At 42.9% G+C, this 16,358-nt stretch overlaps 1 protein-coding gene across 5 annotated transcripts in view; it reads right to left on the reverse strand.

The window, feature by feature from the left end:
- Nucleotides 1-16,358, reverse strand: part of NRG1 (neuregulin 1) — a 522,222-nt gene that overhangs the window by 275,741 nt on the left and 230,123 nt on the right. The window contains exon 1 of one of the 5 annotated variants that reach the window (XM_074932870.1): nucleotides 11,600-11,643. The exons of the other annotated variants lie outside the window; for them this stretch is intronic. The gene's annotated coding sequence lies outside the window, so the exon portion shown is untranslated. Of the gene's footprint in view, nucleotides 1-11,599; nucleotides 11,644-16,358 lie in introns of those variants that run through there. 5 annotated transcript variants of the gene reach the window in all.

Below are 16,358 nucleotides of genomic sequence, written 5' to 3' on the forward strand. Positions count from 1 at the left end.
GGGCCAGGGATAAGATCTTTCTGTGACCTGATCAAATTCATACCATACCTTTCTTACTGGTTCTAATGCTTATTTATTTGGTTTTTTGTTTGGGAGTTTGTTTCCCCTTGGAAAATCTATCCCCTCACCTCTACCATATGTGCCTGAAAGGCATATTGAAAAGCATGAAGTACCTCCACCAGCCTATGATACTTCTGCTGACAGTGACCTTTCCCCTTATTCTGTAGGTAGTAGTATAGGTCCAGAAGCACATTCCTGTGATGAATTTGTGAGTCAGGCCTGATTTGCTATCTAAAAATCATGCTGTTACACTACAAAGCAATTTGTTAAGCCCCCTGATGAAGGAGCATCCCTCCAGGATGCTGTGGGTTTGCAGTACAGTTCTGAACAACACTATCTGGAAACTTCATGGGAAGGAGGATCCTGGCATGCAGGCAGCCACAGCATTCAGTATGAGTCACCTCTGAGATGAGAAACATTAACGTTACAGGAAGACTTTTCCTGATCAAAACAGGTATTGACATAAAAGTTAAGGAAGGAACAGCTTCAAGAAAAAAGAGAATATGAGGAAAAAAACCCCTGATCTCAGCAGAGCCAGACTGCTCTGTACGTCTCTTTGCTCAGGTGAGGACTGGCTTTTCACAGACTTCTGGCCATCAGGTCTTAAGTCTGAGAAGCTGCTCTCAGGAGAGAAAAATTTTTTAGTCCATTTTTCCAATTCAGTCTTGATGACTGCAAAATGATTTGTGGGAGGCTATGAAAAACATCCTTCACCACTAACCCTTCCTTCTGCTGCATGATACAGTGTGTGCTCACCTTGGCTGCCTGCTGATGATGCTAACTTTGATCCCACAAAGAGTGACTATGTCAGGAGATGAGTCACTCCATCTCCCTGGCTGACCCTCTCCAGCCTGGGGCTATATGAAAACTGCCCACTGAGCTGATGAAACAAGTAATTTAGGGAGCAGTAGGTCAAAATCATGTCTTGTTTTTCCCAGCTGGCTGTGCCAGATGTGGGAATAAAATAAACCAATCCTTAGTCTTTTTGCACCTCTGAATATGGCACTAAGGACTTTGTAGAGCAGTCTCAGTAGTCTCAGGCAATGCATTACATTAAAGTGTAATGAACACTGCAGCCCTGTTAATCTGTTAGAAGAAATATATCCAGTACCTTGAAGGTCCTGGCCCTATCTTTATCTATGCAACTGGCTCAGACCCTGAAAGAATTTCCTCCAGCTATTCTTCTAAAGCAGCTATTAGTGTGGCACTAGAGCACCATAATTGGAATCTGCAGCCACTTTTGCAAAGTGGCATTTAGGAAGCAAGAATGGATTTTTTTTCAGAAGTGTCTTAAAGCTTCCAGCGCAGAAGTGTTTTCAGAGACATGATGTAGTTCACGCAACAGTCACTGTCCAGAAGGAAATCTCTTCCCTCATTTGCCTCTGTAGCACTAGTTTTACTCCAAATCTCTGTGCTACAGTAGGCAGTGTATAAAAGAGAGGAGTTCCACTGCTGCCTCAATTGCCCGCAGTTTGAAGAGTCTGATTCTAAGCTGATTGAAGTTGATGTAATTTTACTCCAGCAAGTACTGGATCACTCCTGGTGAGCCATGTGGACAAGCCTGTTACTGGGATGTTTAATGCAAAGGGAGAGTTTTTGTAGAATGAGATGGTTAGGTGAGTCTACTAGACTATGTCTGCTTGTACACCAATAAAAAAAGGGTGTCACTGGCCTTAACGTAGTGGATTCATATTTGCAGCCAGTGATATTGTGAGTTTGTTCTGCATGTGTTTGTGTTTCAGCTACTGTCTGCTAAGGTATTCTGATCTTTGATCCTGTGCACAGACAATTACAATGCACACTGTATGCTCACCTAGACAGCTAGTAACAGAAAACATACTGGCCGTATCAAACTCTGTCAGTCAGTAAACTGGAGTGTGAAAGACAAGACAAGGAGGTTTTCAAACCTGTGTGACAGTCTCTGAATTTTCAAAGAAATATGTCAGAGATACAAATCTATCTTACAGCTGCTTTAGGTACTAAAACTGATTATTTTGGTTTTAAAGCTAAAGCAAGTGCTTAAAAATCTAAACTCAACTTGCCTTTTCCTCCACAGACCAGAGATAAAAACAATTTTCTTGCAGGAACAGATAAATGACTGAACAACCTTTAAATTGTGCCTACAAGGTTCCTGTATAATAGGTTGTTGTGTAACCACTCAAACCCAAACTCTGTACTGCTATTAACAGTGCCATGCTTACAACAACACAGGAAAATCATGCTGACACTAGTTTCACTGTTTGAATGACGAAGCACCTACATGAAGGAAGCATGCATACTCAACAGTGAAGTAAAAATTGCTGCATTCCAACTGAATATAGAAACACCACTCTTTTCTAATGTGAAGGCTACTTACAATATCATGCCTATTTGTGTAATGCAAGACCTGTGTATTGAAAGCTACTTGCAGTTTTTATGAGTGTCACAGACAAAGGTGTTCAGCATTCAAGGAAAATCTTGCATATACTACATGCCACACTACATAAAGCAAATATGAAACTAAATTGCCCGTATGGTAGATGGAAAAATGTTCAAATACACAGTCATGTAACTCCTTAGAAATAGCTTATTCACATTGCTTCAACAATGTTTTTGTTGGGATGGTCTAAAGAGGTAACAGAAATTTTTGCAGTTATGGTACCCACTGGAGGAGATCTTGGATCTGCAGGCACTCTTCTGCCTGTCCTGCTGCATCCCAGAAGGTTTCTGTTAAGACCTACAACTGTGAAATATCTTTCCCAAAGGCACAGCCTGTGTCTCCAGGTCCCATCCCAAACCTGACACTTCAGCTTTACAGCACCTGCTACACCTGAGTATCTGTGGTCTCCTACAGAGTGTTGCAAGTGCAGTTGCAGCTGCTGAAGCTATGAACAACCCTTTTCAGGAGTGAAACACCTGTGGTTAGACAGTCACCCCACATCATGCTGAGTTTTATGGAAATATTAAGGTAGCAGTAAAGGTTGAATATATTTTACCAATAATGCCAGGTCAATGAACAAATACAAAACCTAGAAGGATATGAAAAGAAATAAAGAATAAACCACCACCTACATTAACTTCTATTCTTTATCTCTGTGTTTTCTTTCTGCTCATTGTAATAAAATACCGCAAGTCACTTACAGTACTCTCAAGGCTGATTCTTGTTCCTTATGACCTCTTGTAGGTTTACTTGCTATCTTATCCATGTTTCTCTAGGGGGTCTCACTTAGTTTCAAACTCTCAGAAGGTCGTTATGTCATTTATAAACTTCCTAGCTAACTGGGATAACAGTGTTCCGTACTTTTACTAAAGTCTATCTGCTGCAGCCTGAACTTCTGATACTGATATACTAAGGCATTCCTAGAGGGAGCCTTCACATAGCTAAATAGAAAACTAAACTTTCCAGCGAATCAGAAAGCAAGGCCTAAGGACAAGCCTAGCTGCAAAAGGCTGTGAATTCACCACCAATGTTACCATGCAAACTGGTAGGGCAGAGTCCTGACCCACATACAGAATGTTTGAGTATTTAAAATGAAAGTAACAAAGTAATTTCACAGAAGCAAACCAAAGGAAAAGTGTTTCTCAATATTACTCCCTGAAAAATTACCATTTTAATAGTAAAATAGATGTGGACTGACTGTAGGTTTGGGTCATACAACCACTGAAACTAGTCTGATGTGATGGGAGAACACTGCCATTCTTCCCATGCACAGTAGAGAGCTGAAGTTAGATCACCTAACCATTTCAGAAATGGTCTTCTCTGTGAAAAAGCAATCTCTTACCAGTTTATTTCCATTTTGTATGACGAATTTCTACAACAAGTTCCTGAAGCAGAAGCCAGCATCTCAGTACCAAGAACAGACATGCTCTGTTTTAAGACAATGATCTGCCAAGGACTCTGAATTTGTGGTGTAAGGAGTTTGCTTTTGCGAAGTGGTGTGATGACTTCAATGTCCTCTCCGTGATTGCACAAGCGCTGGTCCTGCACTCGGTGCAGCAGCAGACCACTCAAGCAGGTTTTCTGCTTTCTGGCTGGTGAGGACAAGGTCTGATGCAAGACCTCCTGAGAAGCCTTCAACCAAACTGTCACTAAAGTCACAAATCACAGAATCATTCAGGTTGGGAAAGACCCTTGGGATCATCAAGTCCAACCATCAGCCCTACTCTAAAAAGTTCTCCCCTACACCATATCCCCCAACATTTAATCTAAACCACCCTTAAACACATCCAGAGATAGGGACTCTACCCCCTCCCTGGGCAGCCTGTTCCACTGTCTGACCACTCTTTCTCTGAAATATTTTTTCCTAATGTCCTGTCTGAACCTCCCCTGCTGAAATTTAAAGCCATTCCCTCTTGTTCTGTCACTAATTACCTGTGAGAAGAGACCAGCACCAAAGTCTCTACAGTGTCGTTTCAGGTAGCTGTAGAGAGTGATGAGGTCTCCCCTCAGCCTTCTCTTCCTCAAACTAAACAGTCCCAGCTCCTTCAATCACCCCCCATAGGATTTGTTCTCCAGGCCCTTCACCAGCTTCGTTGCCCTCCTCTGCACTTGCTCCAGTACCTCGATATCTCTCTCGTATTGAGGTGCCCAAAACTGGACACAACACTCCAGGTGTGGCCTCACCAGTGCAGAGTACAGGGGGACTGTCACCTCCCTACTTCTGCTGGTCACACTGTTTCTGACACAAGCCAGGATGCCATTGGCTTTCTTGGCCACCTGGGCACACTGCTGGCTTGTGTTCAGCAGCTTGTCAATTAGAGCCCCCAGATCCTTCTCTCCCAGGCAGGTCCAGCCACACCTCCCCAAGCCTGTAGCCATGCAGGGGGCTGTTGTGACCCAAGTGCAGAACCTGGCACTTGGCCTTGTTGAAGCTCATCCCATTAATGTTGGCCCACCGATCCAATATATCCAAGTTTCTCTGCAGAGCCTCCCTATCCTCATGCAGACCAACACTCCCGCTTAACTTGGTGTCATCTGTGAACTTACTGATGATACACTCTGTGTCCTTACCAAGAACATCAGTAAAGATGTTGAACAGAAATGGTGCTTGTAGCCATGATGAAACAGGAAAATTATGATGTTGTTGCTATTACAGAAACATGGTGGGATATCTCCCATGACTGGAGTGTGCCAACTGATGGCTACAAGCTCTTCAGGAGGGACAGACAGGGAAGGAGAGGTGCTGGGGTGGCTCTGTATGTTAAGGACTGTTATGATTGTTATGAAGACAAGGTTGAGTGTCTTTGCATTAGAATCAGGGGGAAGGCCAACAGGGCAGATGTTGTAGTAGGAGTCTACTACAGGCCACCCAACCAGGACAGAGAGATGGACGAGATATTTTATAGGCACTTAGGTAAAATCTCACAATCGCTTGCCCTTGTTCTTGTGGGTGACTTTAACTTCCCAGACATCTGCTGGAAATACAACACGGCAGAACGAGACCAGTCCCAGAGATTCCTAGAATGTGTGGGAGACAACTTCCCGACGCAGCTGGTGAGTAAACTGACCAGAGAAGGTGCCCTGCTGGATCTCCTCTTTGTGAACAGAGAAGGGCTGGTGGATGATGTGGAGGTTGGAGGCCAGCTAGGGCACAGCGATCATGAAATAATAGAGTTCTCTATTCTCACAGAGGTCAGGAGAGAGCTAAGCAGGACTGACATCCTGGACCACAGAAGGGCTCACTTTGTCTTGTTTAGGCACCTGCTTGAAAGCATCCCCTGGGAGACAGTCCTGAAGGGTACAGGGGCCCAGGAAGGCTGGGCACTCTTTAAGAAGGAAGTGTTAATGGCTCAGGAGCAGGCGGTCCCCAGGTGCTCTAAGAGAAGCCAAAGCCAGAGAAGACCACCCTGGCTGAACAGGGAGCTTTGGCTGCAACTCAGGGAGAAAAGGAGAGTTTACAGCCTTTGGAAGAAGGGGCTAGCCACACACAGTGATTACAGAGAGGCTGTGAGGCTATGCAGGGTGGAAATCAGAGGGGCTAAAGCCCAACTGGAAATTAATTTGGCCTCTGCAATCAAGGATAACAAGAAAAGTTTCTATAAGTATGTCAGTAGCAAAAGAAAGACCAGGGATAGTCTCCATCCCCTGCTAGATGCAGGAGGAAATTTGGTAACAAGTGATGAGGAGAAGGGTGAGGTGCTTAATGCCTTCTTTGCCTCAGTCTTTAATAGCAAGGTTAGTTGTACTGAGGGAATCCAGCCTCCACAGCCAGAATACAGAGACTGGGAGAACGACCCCCCTGCAATCCAGGAGACAGTCAGTGACCTGCTGTATCACACAGACACACACGAGTCTATGGGACCAGATGGGATCCACCTGAGGGTGCTGAAGGAGCTGGCTGGGGTGCTCACCAAGCCGCTTTCCATCATTTACCCGCAGTCCTGGCTGACCGGGGAGGTCCCGACAGATTGGAAATTGGTCAATGTGATGCCCACCTATAAGAAGGGTCGGAAGGATGATCCGGGAAATGACAGGCCTGTCAGCTTGACTTTGGTGCCCAGGAAGCTGGTGGAGCAGCTCATCCTGAGTACCATCACACAACATGTGTAGGACAACCAGATGCTCAGGCCCAGTCAGCATGGGTTTATGAAAGGCAGGTCCTGCCTGACAAACCTGATGTCCTCCTACGACAGGGTGACCTCCTTATTGGATGAGGGAAAGGCTGTGGATGTAATTTGCCTTAACTTAGCAAGGCTTTTGACACCGTTTCCCACAGCATTCTCCTGGCAAAACTGGCTGCTCGAGGTTTGGACAATCACACACTTCACTGGCTTAAAAACTGTCCGGATGGCCGGGTCCAAAGAGTTGTGGTGAACGGAGTTAAATCCAGCTGGCGGCCAGTCACGAGTGGTGTCCCCCAGGGCTCGGTTTTGGGGCCACTCCTGTTTAACATCTTTATTGATGATCTGGACAAGGGGATCGAGTGCACCCTCAGTCAGTTTGCAGATGACACCAAGTTGGGTGGGAGTGTTGATCTGCTCGAGGGTAGGGAGGCTCTGCAGAGAGACCTGGACAGGCTGGAGCCATGGGCTGAGGCCAACTGGAGGAGTTTCCATAAGGCCAAATGCCGGGGGCTGCCCTTGGGCCACAACAACCCCCAGCAGCGCTACAGGCTTGGGGAGGAGTGGCTGGAGAGCTGCCAGTCAGAGAGGGACCTGGGGGTGCTGATTGACAGCCGGCTGAACAGGAGCCAGCAGTGTGCCCAGGGGGCCAAGAAGGCCAATGGCATCCTGGCTTGTGTCAGCAGTAGCGTGGCCAGCAGGGACAGGGAAGGGATCTTACCCCTGTACTCGGCACTGGTGAGGCCACACCTCGATTCCTGTGTTCAGTTTTGGGCCCCTCACTACAAAAAGGACATTGAATGACTCGAGCATGTCCAGAGAAGGGCAGCGAAGCTGGTGCAGGGTCTGGAACACAGGTCGTACGAGGAGCGGCTGAGGGAACTGGGGTTGTTTAGTCTGGAGAAGAGGAGGCTGAGGGGAGACCTTATCACCCTCTACAGCTACCTGAAAGGAATCTGCAGAGAGCTGGGTTTGAGCCTCTTTAGCCTAGTAGAAAGCGACAGGACAAGAGGGAATGGCCTCAAGCTGCGCCAGGGAAGGTTTAGAATGGATATTAGGAAGCATTTCTTTCCAGAATGGGTTGTTGGGCGTTGGAATGGGCTGCCCAGGGAGGTGGTGGAGTCCCCATCCTTGGAGGTGTTCAACAGTAGCGTCCATTTAGAGCTTAAGGATACGCTGTAGGTGAGAACTCTGCTAGGCGAACGTTTGGACTAGGTGATCTCCAGGGTCCTTTCCAACCTAGATGATTCTGTGATTCTGTGGTCCCAACACTGAGCCCTGAGGTCATCACTTGTGACCAGCCACCAGCTGGATTTAGCTTCACTGACCACCACGCTCTGGGACCGTCCATCCAGCCAGTGCTTGACCCACCAGACCATATGCTCATCCAGGCCATGGGCAGCCAGTTTTTCTATGAGAATTCTATGGAACTGTGTTGAATGCTTTTCAAAAATCCAGGTAGAAAATATCCACAGCTTTTCTCTTGTCCAATAGTCAGGTCATCTTGTCATAGAAGGAGATCAGGTTTGTCAGGCAGGACCTGCCTTTCATAAACCCATGCTGACTGGGTCTGATCCCCTGGTTGTCCATTATATGACTTGTAATGGCACTCGAGATGACCTGCTCCATGACCTTCCCTGGCACCGGGGTCAGACTGACAGGTCTATAGTTTCCTGGATCCTCCTTTCTGCCTCTCTTGTAGATGGGTGTCACATTTGCCACCCTCCAGTCCAATGGGACCTCCCCAGTCAGCCATGACTTCAGGTAAATCATGGACAGCAGCTTGGCGAGCACATCTGCCAACTCTTTCAGCACTCTCGGGTGTAACCCATCCAGTTCCACAGACCTGTGTGCATCCAGGTGGTGCAGCAGGTCCCTGATCACCTCCTCTTTAATTGTGCTGACCTCAGTCTGCTTCCCCTCCCCATGTCCCAGCTCATGAGGCTGGATGTCCAGGGAACAGCCAGTTCCACTGCTAAAGACTGAGGCAAAGTAGGCGTTGAGCACCTCAGCCTTTTCCTCATCTTTAGTTATCGTGTTTCCCTCTGAATCCAGTAAAGAAGGGAGATTTTCCCTAATACTCCTTTTGTTGTTAATGAATTTATAGAAACATTTTTTGTTATCCGTAACAGCTGTAGCCAGGTTGAGCTCTAGCTGTGCTTTGGTCTCCTAAAGTTCTCCCTGCATAGCTTCACTACATCTTCATAGTCTTCATGAGAGACCTGCCCCCTCTTCCAAAGGCAATAGATTCTCCTTTTGTTCTTGAGATCCAGCCAAAGGTCCCTGTTTAGCCAGGCCGGTCTCCTTCCCCGCCTGCTTGTTTCCCTGCACACGGGAACAGCCTGCTCATGTCCCTGTAAGACTTCTCTCCTGAAGTATGTCCAGCCTTCCTGGACTCCCATATCCTTCAGGGCAGCTCCCAAGGGATTTTGTCAATCAGCCTTTTGAACAGGTCAAAGTTTGCAAAGTCCAGTGCAAACAAACACAGCAGGTTCACAAAGGGGAGACATAGCCTTTCATGAAAATGAAGACATCTCACAAAAATCCTTGTCTACCTCTCAGTCCCAGGCCTAAAGAAAATTTACAGATTATGGATAATATATGAGCATGGGTACCCAAGTAAACAGCTCTTCTACCTAATAAAAATCTGGGCATCAGATAAGCTTCAAATTATGCAGCAAACCTTGTTAATGGCAAACACTCCTAAATGGAGAGATTAACAAAATTAAGTTACAGTAAGAGGAATATTGTCTTACTCTGCGTTAGTCTGGATTTTGCCACATCTTGTTAAACTGAATGAAGATGTCCTGAAGGCCAGAAGGTTTTTGTTGTTTGTTTTTTTTTTTATAATGATAACAGTCAAAGAAGTGGTATTGCCTGAACCACCTGCCTTCCTAACTTATTTAGAAATTGTCCCATATTTAATTTCAAAGGGAGCTTTAATTTTGTGGTTTTTTTTTTTTTTTTTTTCCCCAAGCAACCCAGAGTTCAGTTCAGTGAATGAGTCCAAGTCTGCAGATTGGCAGTGAGCATTACATTGCCAATATTAGTTTTGTGTGCCTCATATACCTCCTGCTGCTTGCTGGTAATAAATCATATGTAGACTCATTATTCCTGAAGGACCCATTGTACAATGCCACAATTTATACAAACTACTCAATAGTTAGAAGTTTGCTAGTCGCTAGCATTCAAGTGATCATGCTTTGGCTGAGCTTTTATGAGCACTGGTACATTGTCCATTATGCACTACTAATACCATGATTACCGTTTCCACAGTGATTAAAATACAACATGATTAAGGAATATACAAAAAAAAAAAAAAAGTATGAGACATGATGTATAAATGCAGAGATATATTACTACTTCTGGGACAAAAGTAAACACAACCTGAAGTCTTCTTCAAAGAAGGAATATGACTCATGATAGCTGTAGGGAAGTTCTCTTCTGAGCTTGAATGGACATTTCTAGCACATAACTAGCAATTGTTGAGTCATTAATTCTGTCTGTGTTCTGTTGTGTGTTCAGTTGTGGAATTTTCTTAAAAAACAAATGTGCAACTAACAAAATAATAAAAAAAAAACACTGCAAAAAAGTGCTGACATCCTGTGGAGAATATAAATTATGCAGAATATGAGCAATGCATAGTTAGTTTTGATCTTCTTAGATATGCATATTGTAATAGTTAAAGTAGACCAATAACACAATCAGCAGTTTGATGACTGATTCCAAGAAAAAGAAAAAAGAAAAAAGAAAAAAAGAAAAAGGCTAGTTTATTTTGGACATACTTTTGGATGCCACAAGTGAAATATTTTCTTATTTAATCTTTGTAACTAAGTAATCACCTAGAATTTTGTTTATACCCAGGATAAGACTGCATTGTTAGACATTTCTAAAAGAATAAAACTCAAGAATTTGGTTATCTGAATTTTCACTGTTATTCCCTAAAAATAAAAATGAACAAATAAAATACATTGGCAAATCAATATATTGTTTTTTGAGGAGCTAAATTAGAGAAGACTAAGAATTCCAGACTAATCTAATAGGAGGAAATATATTTTTGGATTGTATTTTGAGGAAGATCAAAAATTCTGTTAAGATCTTTGGATAATAAGCAATTTGGATTTACCTCTGCAGGTACTATATTTTGGTTTTGTGGAATGGGAACAATAGTTTGAGGTGCTTGTTGAAAAAGTCCAAAAGCTGAAGCAATGGTTAGAATAAAGGTATTAATGGGTAAACCATATTTCTCCTGTTATTTAAATGAAAAATACAATTAAGACCAAATTAAGGCATTGATTTATAAATAAATTATTTTCATAGATCAGAGTAACGTTCAGTTCTCCTTTGAAATTCTGAATTAAATGAAATCTAGGCTTCAAATTTTTATTATAGTAAAAATTAATACACAGTTTAAGATTGATTCTTCTCTCTGAGTTAATATGGGAGGGAGACGGGCAAATTGAAACTTTCTGCATCAGTCTGAAAAATAATCTCCAGTTACCTTGAAAGAGAGGAAGGGTCCCATATACAAGACAAGTCAATACCTAACCTGTTTCTCCTTCTGTATTCAGTGAGTGAGGTGCAGTTTCAGCAGAGACAGTTGGTGGCTAGTAATATTGTGGGATTTCTCTACAACCTTGTATTGGCTCCAGAATAGTGTAAGGACATTATGGGAATATTTGTTGCCTTTAGGACTTTTTTTTTTTTTTTTTTTCTTAAGGGGAAAATCAATAAATACAAAATTAGCATCTCCGCTGTCCAAATAGGATCTTGAGGGAAACAACTTCCTTTTTGTATTTTACCTTTTCATATAGCACCATGGGGACACAGCTTGTAGGTATTTTGTCATTACAAAAATACACATATAAGGGAAAAGCAAATAAAGATATGTCTATGTACTTCTCTCAATTCTTTAGGTTGGAAAGAAAATTTAATCTTGGTACAAACTCTCTGTATTAAGATGACTTGCATGATGGGGTTTTGGCCCTTGGCAGCTTACCTGGTGTCTTGAGGACCTAAAAGATCCCTGAATTTTTTTCTTCATTTGTTCCACATTTGTGAAGCTGCTAATGAAAAACAAAAGCAATCAACTACAGAGCAGGCACTGCCACTCAGCAACTGTTTACATACATGATGTCTATTTTAATTTTTTTTTCCCCGAGAGAAATCTGCAGAAGGGGGTGTTATCTCTCCTAAAACAAAAGAATGATGAACTTGTTTTGTGCATGGTGGCAGTTCCTTTTCTTCCTTCAATTTTTTATGGATCTACATTTCCTACTTGTCTGGTGCTCAAGAGGATTTCTTTCTGCTTAGGGATTCCCCTGGTGAGAAACTGTCAATGACGTCACTGGAAACCACTTCCATTTCACTTCCATGGTTTGTGCATGGGAGGGCACTCGCCCACTCTGATAGCAAAGGACTGCAAAGGAGGAGGGATGGGGGAGGAAGGGAGAAGATAAGGAGTTTCCAGGGAAACAGTCTAGCAGATGGTCTGGTCTGCTGATGAATAGTGACACATCTGCAGTTCAGTCAGTGGGAGAGTTATTTTTGGAAATCACAGCTCTCCCTCTGGGAACCTAGCTAATCCCCAGCCCCCAAGCACCTTCTCTTTTTACAAGCTCCTTTGGTTGGGAATGGAGGTGTTGCAGCAGAGAGTGAAAGTGCACCATCGCCTAGCAAGCCATACTCAGAACTTAATACGTGATGCACTATCCCCTACTCATCATCCCCCCCCCCGCATCATGCAGTTATACTCTCTAGGCTGCTGGACCAGTGCTGAATACAAAAGCAAGCGTTGCCAAGGGAACAAGGAGGAAAAGCAGTCCTTTTCTCCTGCAGTTACTTTGTAAGCCAAGAGATCAGCTTTGCACCCTTCAAATGTCATGTATTTGATAAGATTCAGATATTCCTTTCTTGTAAAGAGACATAAATTCCTAGCATACCTGCACTTCATAAAAGCACAGATAAGAGCCTAGCCAACAATAATTTTTCAGGCAATCAATTGTGCATACCGTCATCTAGGAGTGGGGAGGAACAGCCAGTGCTGAAGTCCCATGTCCTTCCCAGTGCCCATAGTGTACAGGGGTACACAAAGGACTGGAAAGTGGCCCCACTCACCCCATGGACCACCTGGCTCTCAGACAGCAAAAGTACCACATGCCCATCTCAGTGGGAGAGCAGGAAATTGGGCAGGCGTGAGAATCTGATCTCCTGCCCCTCAACACCTCTCTTTTTTCATCACTAGCCTCAGGGAATTAGTGAGCAGCTTTCACAAACAGGTACCTGAGAGGTAGAGAAGGACCATGTTCTCAAAGTCCCTCCAGAGTGGGAGTAACACAGCTGCATGTTACCGCTGCAAAAAATATTGTGGCAAAGCATGTTATAACCCCAATCAACTCCTGAGCTTATACAGGAACACTGAGCAGTCCCAAGTGCTTTGTTTTCAGAGTATGTATCTATCTGCAGTACCTACTCAACTAAGCTCACTGAAAGACTTCCACCCCTACCAGTCTATACGGTGGTAGTTCACATTCTTTTTAAAACACATCTGTAAGGATATAAATACTAAATCTCTCTCAGATGCAGGTACCACCCAAAGTGTATATAATTTAAATGGAAAAAAATATGGTAACGTGTCAGATTTGGTCCCATACTCTTACAAGCAATCAAGTCAGAGGAACTCATTAGTTCCTCAAAATAATTAGCTTTCTAGTGTCCACTGTTCCCAAAACCTCACTTTCTGGTGGTCTCAGATGTCTAAGTGACGATGTTGTTCAAGGGCATTTCAAGAGAAAAAGGCAGAAGGAACAGAGGTGTGGATGGTGAAGTGATCTGCCCATATCCCTTCAATCCAGTGATACACTCAGAAGCAAACACAAGATAAGTAGCACCAGAGCATACTTGGAGGTTGCAAGTGGGCCTACAGAACAGCCAAGATCTTGCACTTACCATTAACAAATGAATTGCAACATATTAAATTCAGTGAGACTATTTACATGTTTGAGCCAAGAAGATATATTTGCTTGGCATAAACAAGGACAAACCTGTGTTGTTGCAAAGCTTGTATTTATTATAAAGACTTTGGCTGGGTTTAACCTCTGCAAAAATTTATCTTTTGGACCTCTTTCGCCCTTGGCCACTCGACATTTTCTGTTTTCTGGAGAGAACTGGAAAAGAATTTTTAGCCTCTCACACCCATTTCAATCTTAGCGTCAGTCATTTTTTGTGCAAATGCAGACTGCCCCTCTAAAAAGACAGAAAATAAACATAAAATGCAACTTGCGTCTTTGTTTGAGTGCCTCCACTGTATGGTGGAGGTACCCAATTTTGCAGATGTGCACTGTCATTACAATATGGGACACCACCTTCCAAAACTCTAATCCAAAATATCTACTCCATTGTTGACAAAAATCTTTCTATAGGTGTGCATTCAAATTTGCAAATTGAAAGCAAAGCTTGTTTTCTCAGAAGAGCTTATTGATGCAGAACATGGAGGAATGATAAATGTCTTACTGAAAATATTTTCCATGACTAATTCATGACTATCAACAACTCCTTTTTCCTTTTTTCCAAAGGGCAGGCTGTGCATGTTAGCTTGATAACATATTGCTACATCCTGTGTCACACCAAAAGTGAAAACAAATTTGTGAATGCTGTCATAGTCACTGCAGTTCTAATAAATAACAATAGCTACAGAGCTTTCCAGGACATGCATAGACACATACAAGGAGTCATGCATACATAGACACATATGTATCTAGGGAGAGAGACAGAAGAGGAAGAAATCGCAGCATATTCTCTGTCCCGTCTTTATGTGACTTACTCTAAACTGATTCAGATGAAATTTCTTGAGAACCAATCAATATGTGCCAGCATTTTCGCTGAAGCCTGGTGAAAAGCAAACTAAGTGACTGTGATAAGCACCTTGAGTTTTCTCAGGCTTTTCAATAAGAAAGTGACATGGGCTCTGTTTTTGCTAAAAAGAAAATGAGTACCAAAGTGAAATGTCAAGCCAAGACACATAAAGGATCATTGGGCTCTGTATTGCAACTCTGAACTGTTTTGGAAGCCTGATCCAAGAGGCAGAAACCACTGACAAGAGTCAAGAGTTTATATGCAAAGAACAGGACACAGCCCATATAGGCATTGACCTGGGCTGGAAAAAATGCATCTGCTGCATATAGCTACTTCTTCAACCACTACACCTCCACATGAAAGCATTACCAAACTGCAGGTGGTCCTCTTGGGCTTGGATGAGTAAAGGTGGAGGGGAAAAGACTTCCCGCTGCAGCAGTAGAAGTCAGTTGCTGAGATGCTCCACATCCATTCAAAGACACTCTGCATTGATCTTATACAAGCATATCTCAGAGGAGAAAAAGGTGAAAATTATTCACTCACAGATCATTTTCAATGTTGTCTGCTCAGTTCAGTGACATATATTCAACCTTAGAAATGCTGTCATACACAGAGATGACCTCTGCAATTCACTTTGACACACATGATGATGGAAATCACCCCACATAATTTTCCTCAGGCCCCTACAGACTTGTGGGTGATTCTTGCAGGGGGGATCTTTTGGTGGAAGGCTAGTGAATCAGGCACCTTGTGGGAAATTTAGGGAGACAGGTTATGCTCCTTGCTTTGCTACTGATTCATTTAGGTATTTTTGAAAACCTATCCATGAAGAGCTATCCAGATGCTTTTATCTGTAAGATAATCAAACTCCGACAAGCAGTCTTGTAGGGCCTCTTTCCTTCTCATTACTATTGGCTGGCCAAATCTTCCTCAGTAAGAGAATTGCTGTGGCCATTCTTTGAGCATTTACTTCCTGCAGAAGTGTACAATGAGTCATGTTTTCCAAATGCATATATTCAACACCTTGTGATACATTGACAAAGATGTTAATGTTCTGATTTTCTACCCACAGGAAGAAATACTTGCATTTTATTTTGCATCTGGATGGAATGTAAGTACTTCTACGTTGCACAACATTAGCAATTCAAAAATATTAAAATGAATATTTCACTCTTTGCCATGTAAATTATAACACCAATCCAAAATTTAAATGTCTGCAACATTATTCTAACAGGAATTAAGTCAACTAAACCACACTCACATACTCGGACTTATAAAAAAAAATAATATATATATATATATATATATATAAAATATCAGCACAAACAAATCATTTGGAAAAACTGCTTTTGAAAGATTGAAAATAAATAAATTTTAAAATATATATATACATATTTTCCTACAAAGAACTAGATGTAAATTAAAATGTGTTTTCCTGTGTAGTAATTTTAAGATGAGAAAACTGCAAGCAGCTCTGAGGTTTTCTATGCACCAAGCAAAGCACATGCCATAATTTCTTGTGCTTAAATATTTATTAATATCCACATTGAGGCTCAATTATTCTGTTAAGTTCTTGGTCTCTGTTTAATAGCAATTTTTTTTTACATGATTGGGACATATTGCCACAATGACTAAGATCCAAAAGCTGGAAAGGAATCCCAGCAAGATATTCTTTATGTGTGTAAGAGCCGGTCAGAAGATCCAGATTTTTTCAACACTGTCGTCAGGGACATGGACAGTGAGGTACCCCACAACGGTCTGTTTGGAGCACAGTTGCTGATCCCTGGAGTGGAATGTGGTGCCAAGGCTCCTGAATGCAGAACATTCGCGAGTGCTGTGCTGTTCTCCTGAGCACTGACCGTGCGGTGCAGGCAGTGCCGGGCTGTTCTCCTGAGCACTGACTG

The sequence above is a fragment of the Athene noctua genome, chromosome Z (assembly GCF_965140245.1).
Source record: "Athene noctua chromosome Z, bAthNoc1.hap1.1, whole genome shotgun sequence".
In the NCBI taxonomy this organism is placed as follows: Eukaryota; Metazoa; Chordata; class Aves; order Strigiformes; family Strigidae; genus Athene; species Athene noctua.